This window comes from Anolis carolinensis, chromosome 3 (genome assembly GCF_035594765.1).
Source record: "Anolis carolinensis isolate JA03-04 chromosome 3, rAnoCar3.1.pri, whole genome shotgun sequence".
In the NCBI taxonomy this organism is placed as follows: domain Eukaryota; kingdom Metazoa; phylum Chordata; class Lepidosauria; order Squamata; family Dactyloidae; genus Anolis; species Anolis carolinensis.
Window position 1 is genome coordinate 212,444,346 of NC_085843.1, and position 12,577 is coordinate 212,456,922.

Here is a 12,577-nt window from a genome sequence, read left to right on the forward strand (position 1 = left end):
GCCTGAACCAGCATCTTTAGCAGGTGATTCTTGTACCTTGTTGGGTCATAGATGTTTCTGTGTGCTTCAAAGATACCTTCCCGCCCATATTGGCACTCTGCCTCCCCCTGCAGCTTTAACTACCTGAAATCAGAAATTCCCTCCTTTTATCTTCCCACCTTGCATGCCTGCTGCTGAGCACACCTGAAGGCTTTAGCTGTTTCCCACATTACTGTTTTGGGGATTGCATTAGAGGTGTCTATTTTTATACTTCGTTGTTTTTGTATGCTTTCAAATCATTTTCAACTTATGGCAACCTGAAAGTGAATCTGTCTTGGGGTATTCTTAGCACAATTGTGGTTTTCTTTTGGGGGGCACTATCTTCCTCTAAGGACCTCATCACATTAAGTGCTCTAACATGGGTGACAGTGGGGGGTTGTGCTGGGCATCATGGAAAATCCATGGGGCAGTAGGGGACTACCATGCCCTGCAGCACCGCCTTCTCCATCACATGAGGAAAAACAACCTCCTTGTCTGGCTTCTCCCCATGCTGGCCCTTTTGCTGGCAACGAGAACATGGAAAACCTCCTGTGTTCTGCTTGCTCCGTTGTAGGATGCTTCCAGAACAGTTTGGGGATGGAGCCCCGCCGGAAATAGCTATGCATCATTTGATAGGGCTCCATTCCTGAACTGTGCTGGAATGTGTAAGAAAGCCCTGTGTGATGAAGTCATAAGACTGAGATTGTGACTTTCCTAAGGCCACCCAGTAGGTTGCCAATGACTATGCAGGGATTCAAACCCTGGTCTCCTCAAATCCTGGTCTTTACCCAAACCACTACACTGTAGGTGGCAATGTAAACATGTAAACTATATTTCTGAAGCAGGCCTGATAATTTTGGACATCTTACCTCTTGAGTAGTATCAGGTGCCAGTGTTAAACTGCAGTGATTCTTGACATGCTATATCCCTCACTCCTAAGAGGACCCATAAAACATCTACAACAAGGACGGACCTTGTTTGGCTCTCCAGATGTTGTTGGGTTTCAACTCTCATATGCCCTAACCAGCATAGCCAATGGTGAATAATATCTGGAAGGCTATATCATTTCCAGCTCTGACCTAAAATGTGTCCATTTTCAAAGTTAGATGCGAGTAGTTAGAGAAGATGATGCTTTTGCCGGAGAACAGTCATGTGATTCAATGCTTGAATAGCCAAGTCTTGATGAAAAATACAGTTTAGATAGTTCCTGTAAGAGAAAACTTTAAGTCCGTGTAATGGCTTCTACCCTTGGCTCCCATGTCATGTTTTAGGTTCTCCATCAGTTTAAAATGGGATGGCCTCCTCAAACAACAAATGTTGCTATTGCGGTGAGTTTTCCAGGCTGTATGGCCATATTCCAGAAGCGTTCTCTCCTGACATTTTGCCCATATCTATGGCAGGCATCCTCAGAGGTTGAGGGGTTTTTAACCTCTGAGGATGCCTACCATAGATGTGGGCGAAATGTCAAGAGATCGGAGCAACGGTGCACCCCCTCCCCCCATGGCCGGATCTGAGCACAAGCTTCCAAGATGCCGAAGATAGAAAAAGGCCTGTATATACCTCTATCTATGTACAATTATATGTCTTGTCAATGTATAAGCAGCATTGAATGTCTGTCGTATATGTGTGTTCTGTGATCAGCCCTGAGTTCCTTTCAGGGTGAGAAGGGCAGAATATAACTACAGTAGAGTCTCACTTATCCAACAAAAACAGGCCGGCAGAATGTTGGATAAGCGAAAATGTTGGATAATAAGGAGGGATTAAAGAAAAGCCTATTAAATGTCAAATTACTTTATGATTTTACAAATTAAACACTAAAACATCATGTTTTACAACAAATGGACAGAAAAAGCAGTTCAATACATGATAACGTTATGTAGTAATTACTGTATTTACGAATTTTGCACGAAAACATCGCAATGTATTAAAACATTGACTACAAAACATTGACTACTAAAAGGCAGACTGCGTTGGATAATACACAACATTGGATAAGCGAAGGTTGGATAAGCGAGACTCTACTGTACTGTAAATAAATAAATAAATAAATAAATACTGCCTAGAAAACTCACAGCAAGCCAGTGATTCTGGCCCTGAAAGCCTTAGACAACAGAAGTTGGTGTGTTTGTGTGTCAGCAGCATCATCTACAACCCTTTCACTAGACATTCCTACCAAGCTTCTCCCAGAATGGATAGTCTCATGGATAATTCTTTCCCCATAAAGGATGTGTGTATGCACAAATTATCTTTTATATAACCTGAATAGAACAAAGAGTCTTATGGAAACTTGAAAACTAACAGATATCACTAGGCATAATTTTCTGTACAAGAGCCAGCAGGGTGTAGCATCATTTGAGTGTTGGATAACAACTCTGGACACTACGGTTTGAATCCCCACTCGACTGTGGAAACCCGCTGGGTGATCTTGGGTGAGTAATTTGAAAAAGGCGAAGGCAAACCACCTATGAACATATCTTGCAAAGAAAACCCCATGATAGGGTTGCTTTAAGATTGCCCTAAGTCAGAAACGACTTGGAAGCACACAACAACAAAGCTTCTGTGGCTACAATCCATTCAAGGCCATATCAAAAACCTGCTGGATGTTGTTGTTGTTTGCTTGTTAATGGATTAATAGGGCTTTGACCCCACAGAGAATGAATCAATATGATGCCTTTGACCTAATACTAACCCTGGCCTTGCCTCACCTATTGTTTGGGCGAGGAAGGTATTTTTGGAAAGAGACCAGGAAGACAGCTGTATATTTGCTCTGAAATAAAATACTGTTTTAAAGCCAATTCTGTGGTTTCTCTATCTGCTGGGGAAGGCAATTTGGCATTACATTTGTACTTTTTATCAAGCAGCAAAATGCCTTGGGTCTGTTTGCTCCCAAACATCTAAAGGTTGTCCTGCAAAGAGAATGACCCTAATGGTGAGGTAATCCAAGAGTGAAATTGTTTCTTGAAAACATCTGTGCTTCTTCAAGATCTTTATGATGGATGGTGTGGCTATAGTTAGATTACAATATACTGTTCTGGTACATCTCACCACCAAAAGGATATCGTAGAGCTAGAAAAAAAAGAAAAGAAAAGACGTTGAAAAGAACAAACAATATGGTCAAGGAACCAGAGTACCTTCTTGGCAAGAAAATATTTAAAGCACACGAACCTTATTGATTCAGAATAAGGACAATGGAAAGGCGCTCTTGACAAAAGGTTATAAAATATTGGCAAAAGTATATGCAAGGAGCATTTTCTCTGCTTTCTCAGCTGATCAAGTTTATTTGGCCACTAAGTACAGGTTGCAGCCAACAGCAGCAACAACAACAAAGCAAAAGAAGGAAAAGATCACAATTACATGCAGCACTCTACGTCAACCAATTGTCTCTAAGTCAACCAATTGTCCTCAAAAATCGGCCTACTGTCTGGCAGCTTTCTCAGCAAATCTAGGACTTAATCGTGCTAGACACCAAATATTTAAACATTATCCATCTTCCTCCAGGTTTGCTGTGCTTCAAGCATTTTCCTTTGGTGCTTTGAAGTGTCCTGTTAGTGACACTCAGGAATACAAATCCAATGTACAATTGTATATGTCCTCCCACCTTCCCACCCTATTTTCTTATTTGTCAAGATTTGGTATTCACTTTCTTCATTCTTCAAGCACCTCCCAGGACTCACCATTTCACTGTGATAGTCCTCCTCCAACATCATTCATGACCCCCTACATGGCCTGTGAAAGATGGACAGCAAGACGATGCAGAACTATGGCATCATTGACCAAGAACAGAATGTGAATTTTCAACATTTGCCATTATATACTATTTGGAAGAAGGTGATCCATAGTTAGAGTATCTCTTTCATGCCCCAATTGTGGATGTGTAGAAAACAACTGATGACTTCTGTTGGGCAGAGTTTGGCAGATATTACAGTTTGGACTATAACTCTTTGTGTCCATGGCCAATCTGATGATGATGATGATGATGATGATGATGATGATGATGATATTTCTTACCCGCCTTTCCTCATGGCTTGAGACAGATTACAGAATAATTAAAACACATAAACATTGCAAAAATACCACAAATACACATATTAAAATGTATTTCTAAAAAAGATACATATTAAAATGTATGTCTATAAAATACATATTAAAATACACAAAACAGAGATTAAACGAAGTGCACGGGTTTAAAATTCATGCTTAAAAACTGGCTGGGCAGGCCTGCTGGAAGAGATAGGTCTTTAGGGTTTTTAAATTCCAACAGCTCATTTAGCTGTTGGAGCTTTTCTGGCAGGTCATTCCAGAGTCTTCAGGTGGCTGATGAAAATGTTCTCTGAGTGATGGTCACCAGTCAGGTTCTGGCTGTTTGGAATAGACGCCCTCCAGAGGACCTCAGTGCTCAGGGCGGATTGCATGGGAGAAGATGATTCTTTAGGTAACCTGGACCCAAACCATGTAGGCCTTTAAAGGTCAATACCAAGACATTATACTGATTGGCAGCCAGTGGAGTGATTTTAGGATAGGTGTAATAGACTCACTCCTGTAACCAATCTGGCTGCTGTGTTTTGAGCCAACTGGAGTTTCCAAACTTGGTATAGAGGTAACTCAATGTGAAGCGCATTGAAGAAGTCTTTGATGTTATGGGTACTTTGAGGTTATGAGTACTTTGAGGTTTGAGGTTACGAGTACTTGCACTACCATCTTCAGGTCCTCCAAATCTAGGAAGGGGCGCAGCTGGCATATCAGCCAAAGGTGGTAGTAAGCACTCCTGATCTAATCTGATCTGTTCTGATCTAATCTAATCTAATCTTGCTGTAGGTCCTGCAGGTTATAGTCCAACATGCAGTTTTACCAAGATCTGATATCACAGATCTGAATTTCTTTTGTTAGTTCCAAATAGGGTAGAGAAGTGGATTCAATTGTTGTTTAGCCAAGATATTCGCATTTTATATTGATTCAATGAGTCTACACTAGTTAGGAATAACAGGAAAACTCAGACTACAAACACATTTTTATAACATTTGAACCAGGCTTTGTTAAATTTCAAAGCCTCTCTGCATTGAACTATATGGTTCTGAAATTCATTTGCATTTGCATACCTTAATTTTAACTGAATTTAATATAAGAGAAAGGCATTGTTAGAAATGTTGTTAGGACTTAAACTAAAAAAAATTAAGTGTGGACACATATAATGCTTTGATGGCAATTCAGTTGTGTATACCATTAGAAAAATGTCTGAGGCTACCCCTGATACTGGGTGTGTGCTTCCTTTCTGATCATTAAACAACAGCTAATAGGCATCTTTCCCCACTTTAAACATAGTTTACCTTAAATTCTAGAGGGGTTTTTGATTGAGGGTGTGGTGCCTTTTTAACATTTATTTTCATGCAGCTAGTTGTTCTTAAAAGAGTACTTTGATAAAATAAAGACAAAACATCAAAGCAACCTATAATAATAGTGCTTTGTATTTGCCCAGTACGATTAACCATAAGAGCTCAAAAGTGCTTTATGGATCTTAAATAACAAATAAAATTAGCTTCAAAATATAATTTCCCTAAGATCATAGACATTCTTAATCTGAGGTCACTTGCTTTTAATTTGTAATGAACTTCCTCTGGTGTTTTTTTTTTTTGCCAGGTAAAGAAATTTTCTTGCAAAAAAATTCCCTGCCAACTCAGAACCAAGTTGACAATCCAAAGCACATCTACCTGAGAGTAAGGCCCATTCAGTGCTGAAGAAATAATGCACTGTGACTCCACTTTAACTGCTATTGTTCAATACTATGGAATCCTGAGATTTGTATGGACAACGAAATGTTGGTGGTCAGAAAAAGAGATTTAAAGATAGGCTTAAAGCTAACATTAAAAAATGTGGCATAAACACCAAGAACTGGGCAGCTCTGGCCCTCAAGTGTCCTAACTGGAGGTTAGCTGTGACCAAGGGTGCTATGGATTTTGAAGAGGAACGAATGGAGGGATGAAGGGAAAAATGTGCTAAGAGGAAGGCACATCCAGCAAACCCTTGTCAGGACCACCTTCCATCCAGAAACGTATGTCCTCATTGTGATAGACCATGCCAATGCAGAATAGATCTCAATAGTCACTTACAGATCCATTACCAAGACTCTACTTCTGGAAGACAATCATACTCGGCCACAAGGGATGAATGGAAGCCCATTGGATGAATTGGTAGAAATAATATTCTCTCAGCCGGAGAGGGAAACAAAGCAAACCACCTCCAGACATATTGTGCCAAGAACCCCCCAAGATAATAGGATCATCTTAGGTTTGCTGTAAGTAGAAAATATCTTGAAGGCATGCAACAACAATTTAAAAATGCAGTCATTTTATAACGTCATTGTACTGTTTTCTGAACAAGTTGGTCAATGGTCCTATTTACATATAGCATGGACATTTGGGGATACCAGTTTCCTGGTGTTTACAATTACACTTTGTTGTTGTTGTTGTTTATTCATTCAGTTGCTTCTGACTCTTTGTGACCTCATGGACCAGCCAACACCAGAGCTTCCTGTCGGACGTCGCCACCTCCAGCTCTTTCAAGGTCAAGCCAGTCACTTCAATGATACCATCCATCTTGCCCTTGGTCGGCTCCTCTTCCTTTTTCCTTCCTTTTTCTCCAGCATCACTCTCTTCTCCAAGCTTTCCTATTGTCCCATTTTGTCTTTCAAGAACAGCCTTAAAACACTGTGGTAAGTAAATGAAAACTGCTTTATTTCAGCAAAACATAAAGTACAGCACACTCAGTGGAATAATGCAAAAGGAAGCAAGGAAGTCTTAGGGTAAACACAGTTCTTAGTCTCTGTTAAATTTCCAAATCAAATAGCAGTCTTACTTCCGACAAAGAAACAGCAATAAATCCTTAGGAGCAGTTTCCCTGATGCAGACTTGAAGCAGGCACAAGGGGAGCAAAGAGTCAGCTTGTTACCAGCAAGAGCTGGCTGCACCTGCTTCTGGTTTATAGCTCTGAGTCCCCTCACAGCTGCTAGGGCAGTTCCTAATTACTCAGGTGCATTTCTGGCAGCTATTCTAGCTGAACGACATCTCTTCTCTGTTTCCTTTCGCCTCTCCTGAAATGTGGGTACTTGCAAAATCTCCTCCTCAGATTCCAACTGACCCTCAGATTCATGAACACTTTCCTGCTCCACTTCCTCTTCTGAAGAAGAGATATCCCTAACACCTAACTTCTCATTATGTGGCCAAAGTACTTCATATTTGCCTCTAATATCCTTCTCTCCAGTGAGCAGTCGGGCATTATTTCCTGGAGTATGGACTGGTTGGAATGTTTTGTTCCTCGTTTGAAAATGTTATTCCTGTTTAATTGTGTGGCACTGTTATCGAGACCGCAATTAGCCCAGATCTGCCCTACGAGGGAGATCTATGAGGGAATGAGTCTTGGCAAGCCATTAGGGAGGCAGAAAATAACCCGGAATATAAATTTACCTGAGACCGAAAGGAAAAGACTCTGCCAAGTTGAAGGAAAAAACTGCCAAAGTGTTTATTAAAACAATTCAATTGAAAAGGACATCCGCCGCGATAGATCGACATGCGAGATGTAATTTTACATTGAGAAATAAAGCCATTTTATACATTTTCAAGTTTGAAGTCTGTTTGAGCTTCACGCCCAGTCCCTCCGCTCATCTGGCTGCTGATTGGGCAAGGACGCCGCACTAGGCGGGAGTTGGGCTTCCCGCTCGGTGGTCGAGCCAATGAGGAGCAACCCTTGCCTCTGCTAGGGCCAATCAGATTGGGGGAGGCGGGAGTCAGCTAGACAATGGGTTCTGGAGAATGAATCATTGGAGTTATCTTATGCAAAGCGATCACCTGAGGCTAGCGCCTTCTAGGATAATCTTAAGATTATTGCTGTTTTTGAGTAGGGTCATTTGGGATGTCCGGGGTCCTTTACGCACGTACATAGTTCATGAATACCGTGAGGTATGGCGGAGATTGTCAGTTTATATTGACATTATGAGATTACAGAAACCGGACCAGTGGGGAGTCTTCCTTTGGCTCCCCAGGGGTCCAGGATGGGATTGTGGTCAACATTACCATATGAGATACAATCACCCGTGGGGCTGCTCCGATCTAAGGTGACAATCTCTAGCTATGGGTCATGCAGATGCAAATAGATAAAGTTTTATGGTGACAGTTTTACCCTTCTTTGTGTGTGGAGCTCAGGGTTCAAGAAGAGGGAGGGAGGAATTTCCGGGTTCAGCTAGAGTTCAGACTGTGCCTTCATTGTTTAAATCATACTAGGGGATATAGAGGATCATATTATATCCATTTTACCCCAAAACTACCAGAAGAAGTATTTAATATTAACACTTATAGCTCATTTTCCCTCCCTGCGTTAATAGCGCTGATCGGGGAGGCTATTCACGCAAAGAGAGCGATTTGACAGTCAGCTGTTGAGCCGAGAAAAAGTGGTCCAAGGTGGTTTCTGCCGGTTGTGTTTTTAAGACTAGACAATTATAGGCATAAATATGAAAAAGGATGTTTTTTGGTGTGAAATTGAGCGAGTTCTGAGTGGAAATATAGGCTGGGGGGGGGGGGTGGGTAAACAATCTGGCCATATCGCGGGTTTCCTAGGGACCGGGAGGAAATTCAGATTCCCTCCGGCTTTAAAGCAGAGAGTAAACCCGGTTTCCTTTTTTGTAATATAATATATAAAAAAGGGAAATATATGAATTTAGGAATCTTCCAGGGGACCTATAGACCAAGTGACATTTGGCTAGACAGTAAATAAAGAATTGATTCCAATATTTCATAAACATATAAGCATACAATTCATGGAAAGTTCATAAGCAGTTCAGGCAATAGGAGGTTCATGAAAATAACAAAGTGAAGGGATTCCTGTTGATTCCAGTCCTTGGTAGCCTGGCAACATATGAATGAGAAGTCCGGTCATTCATAAAAATGAAGATGAATGAATAGAAGAAATTCATCCAGGAGTCCTTTCCGCAGTAGAGATCACAGCTGGTCCTTGAGGAAACTACATTTCCCTTTCAGGGGAGATGACAGTCCACTATCAGCAGCCCTGGGAGAAGCTTGTGTCCCTGCAGAGGCAATCCGCTTGCCGCGGGAGCCGGGAAGCGGCTATGGCTGTAAAGGAGCGATCGGAGCCGGCTATTTGACAGCCAGCTGATCTGAAGTTTCAAACTGGACCGATTCTGGCGCTGTTGGTGGTCCCGGAACCAGGGGCTTCCAAAAGTGTTAGATATAAAAGATGGGCATGCTTGGAGTATTTTTGGTAAAGTTATGGGTCAATTTGTTCCGTTCGCCATGTTCCCGCCAGAGTTTAGACGGTGGCTGGGTTAGTGGAAGATAGAAAAAGGTTTTGCATGCGGAGAGGCCAGAAAAAGGGATACAAAATAACCTCTGCAGAGAGCTTCAAGTTAAAAGAAAGGATACTTTTATTGGGGGATTAGTTACAATGTTAGGACTGGGGGGAAAGTGATAAAAGGATTTAATAATAATTCGTTGTGGTCCGTGCACTCTCCCGCTCCGCTGGTGATCCGGATCTGTGGAACTCCCCGCAGCAGGTCAGATGAATTTAAAAGCGGGGGTCCCGGTCATCAGCACTTACTTTGAAAGTAGTTGTTATACTCCAGAAAGTAGTTGAAACTACTTTGAAAGTAGTTGTTACACTCCAAAAACTTCATTTTTGTGGCCGCCACAAACTATGTTGAGTTAGTTGAGACTCACTGAAGTAAAGGTAAAGGTTTCACCTTTTTGTGAATATAAATTTTTATTTACATACATTAACAGCTTACAGTGTAAACAGAACACAAAACAATGAACATTTTACAAACACATAACTCCACTACCAAGGTCTGAAAAAGTATCATTTCCTTTGACATAAATTTATGAGTCAACCAGTAAACAAATATCATATCCAAAATTCCTGACCAATAAGGTTGTATTGTTTTCCCTTTGTTGTTGTTTATTCATTCAGTTGTTTTTGACTCTTTGTGAGTCAGTCCATGTTTTCCTTTATCCCTCTCTAAAATATATTTAGTGAAAACCAACCAATATGAATCAAATTCTGATCTATTAGTTTCCCCCATGAACACCCTCATTTCCATTGATAGTTTATCATTTAAGGCTAGGTTCCATACTTCCCCATACCATGCTTCCATCGTGAGATTGGTTACTATCTTCCAATTCCTTGCAATGATAAGTCTCACCACTGTGAGTAAAATAATCACTAGTTCTTTTTTTCCTTTCTAAGTACAGTTTTGTGGCATCCATTAGTAATGCTAACCTAGCATCCGGGGCAATGTTTCATCCTATAATTTTATTTATTTCCATAAATATGTTGTTCAAAAACTCTTCAGCTGGGTGCATGCCCAACATAAGTGAAAATATGCCACATCGCCAACAGAGGTTATTTTGCTTCCTATCCATCTGGTGTGGTATACCATCTCCATATGACTTTATACACATTTTTAAAAATCTTATTGATAAAGTTTTAAGCACTCTCCACTTTAGGACCCTTTTCTAGTCAAGATCCATGAGAGGCCCAAGATCGCCTTCCCATACCTTTCTAACAACTTCAACTCGATTTCCTCGCCTATTAATCCATTGTATATTTTTACAATTAGTCCTTTCCCAGATATTTCTTGCTTTTTAAGTTTACTTAGCCATCATTCATACTTATTTATCTCTCTACAGACATTAAGTCTAATTGACTCTGACTATGGGGAGTGATGCCCATCTCCATTTCTAAGCCGAAAAGCTAGCATTGTCCATAGATGCCTCCTAGGTCATGTGGCCGGCATGAATGGTCTGAGAGAATGCCACTCTTTTCTGCAGTATTTTATATTTTAATTTTAACAATAACGCCACATGGGACCCATAACAGTAGATATTATTTTTTTAAAAAAATTCAGCTAACATGTATTTGACACAATCATTTTACAAATTATATTATTCCACAAAAAAATAAATCAAAATGACAATAATTTAAACAATAGTAAAAAGACAAAAGTATAACACACTCTATTATAAAATCCTATTGTCCTAATAAGTGAAGAATCAAAGGCCCATTATAACAATGTGCGAACACACATTTTGGTGCCCCAAATATTAAAACTGTTTCTAACATAAGGAGCCACCGTAGCACAGTAAGTTGAACTGCTAGCTGAAGGATATCTGTCAACTGAAGGGTTGGCAGTTCAAAGCCGTGAGTCAGGATGAGCTCCTGACTGTCAGTCCTAGCTTCTGCCAACTTAGCATTTTGAAAGCAAGCAATGCAAGTAGATCAATAGGTACCGCCTTGGCGGAAAGGTAAAAGGGTGCCCCTAGCAGATATGCAAAAACATGCCAGCAATACATTGGGAGATGTCTATGATAACGGCCTCACTGGCATGAAAAAATGGAACAAGAACATGTCCCCATGGCCAGAGTTGAGCATCACCTCCAGATGCCAGAGATGAAAAAGGGGGGGAGACCTTTACCTTGTCTGTGTTTGTATATCATTGTGTTAAAGGCATTGAATGTTTGCCTGATATTTGTTTCTGTAATCTGCTCTGAGTCCCTCCGGGGAGATAAAGTGGAACCTGAATAAAGTGTATTTAAGTGTTTCTGGCTATATTCTGGGTATATTTTCCTCCTCATCCTTCTTGCCTTCTTCTCTCTCCCTCTCTCCCTTTCCCCCTCTCTCCCTCTCCCTTCTTCCCCTCTTCTTTACGTTCCTTCTTTCCCCTCTCTCCCTCTCCCTTATCCCCTCTCTCTTCTTGCGACTTTATATGTTTTTAACCCATTTGTTCTATATGTTTTATTTGCTCAACTGTTTTAATTGATGGGATGAGTTTTATTACTATGTTTAAAGCAGCATTGAATCTTGCTGGAGTTCTAAGCCGCCTTGAGTCCCCCATGGGATATAAAGCTGGAACCAGCTTTTCTCTATCAGCTCTAGTTTTTGAGATATAAAACATAAGCCATATCCCGGTCGCCATCTGCTCTCTCATAGAAAATCATGATAAGAAACTAGAACTGATGCAGTCTATCCAATGCAATTTTCTGAATTAGCACCTCAAATAACCCCAGGGACAGACTGAAAAACCAAGATTTTTTTTTTTGGCTATGTAATAAACAATCAGCTTGGGAATAACTTCCAAGAAGATCCTCCCCACATGCAATATTTATGTCCATAGGTATGCAGAAGTAGGTTGTAAAAGCTCAGTGAGCCCTCGGGTAAATATGTAAAGGAGTTGCAGCCTGAAATTAGTAGTGGGTTGGAAGTCCTTCAGGCATGTAGTTGCATCATATGGTTGTTTACCAAAAAGTGTTTTTTCCTTGTGTTCCCTGTGCACAAAGGATTGTCAAATAAATTATATTTAAGATGTCACTGATGTTCAATCTATTGATAGTGAAAACATGACACAACACAAACACATAATAATGGAAAAACATGTTTTCATATGTCGATGGAGTGAATATCATGGGCATCTAATATAATTTAGTATATGAGGTTGAGTCTCATAGTATATATCTCTAATATGTATCACATTCAACCTAGACTTCAGTACCAAAATATTTGC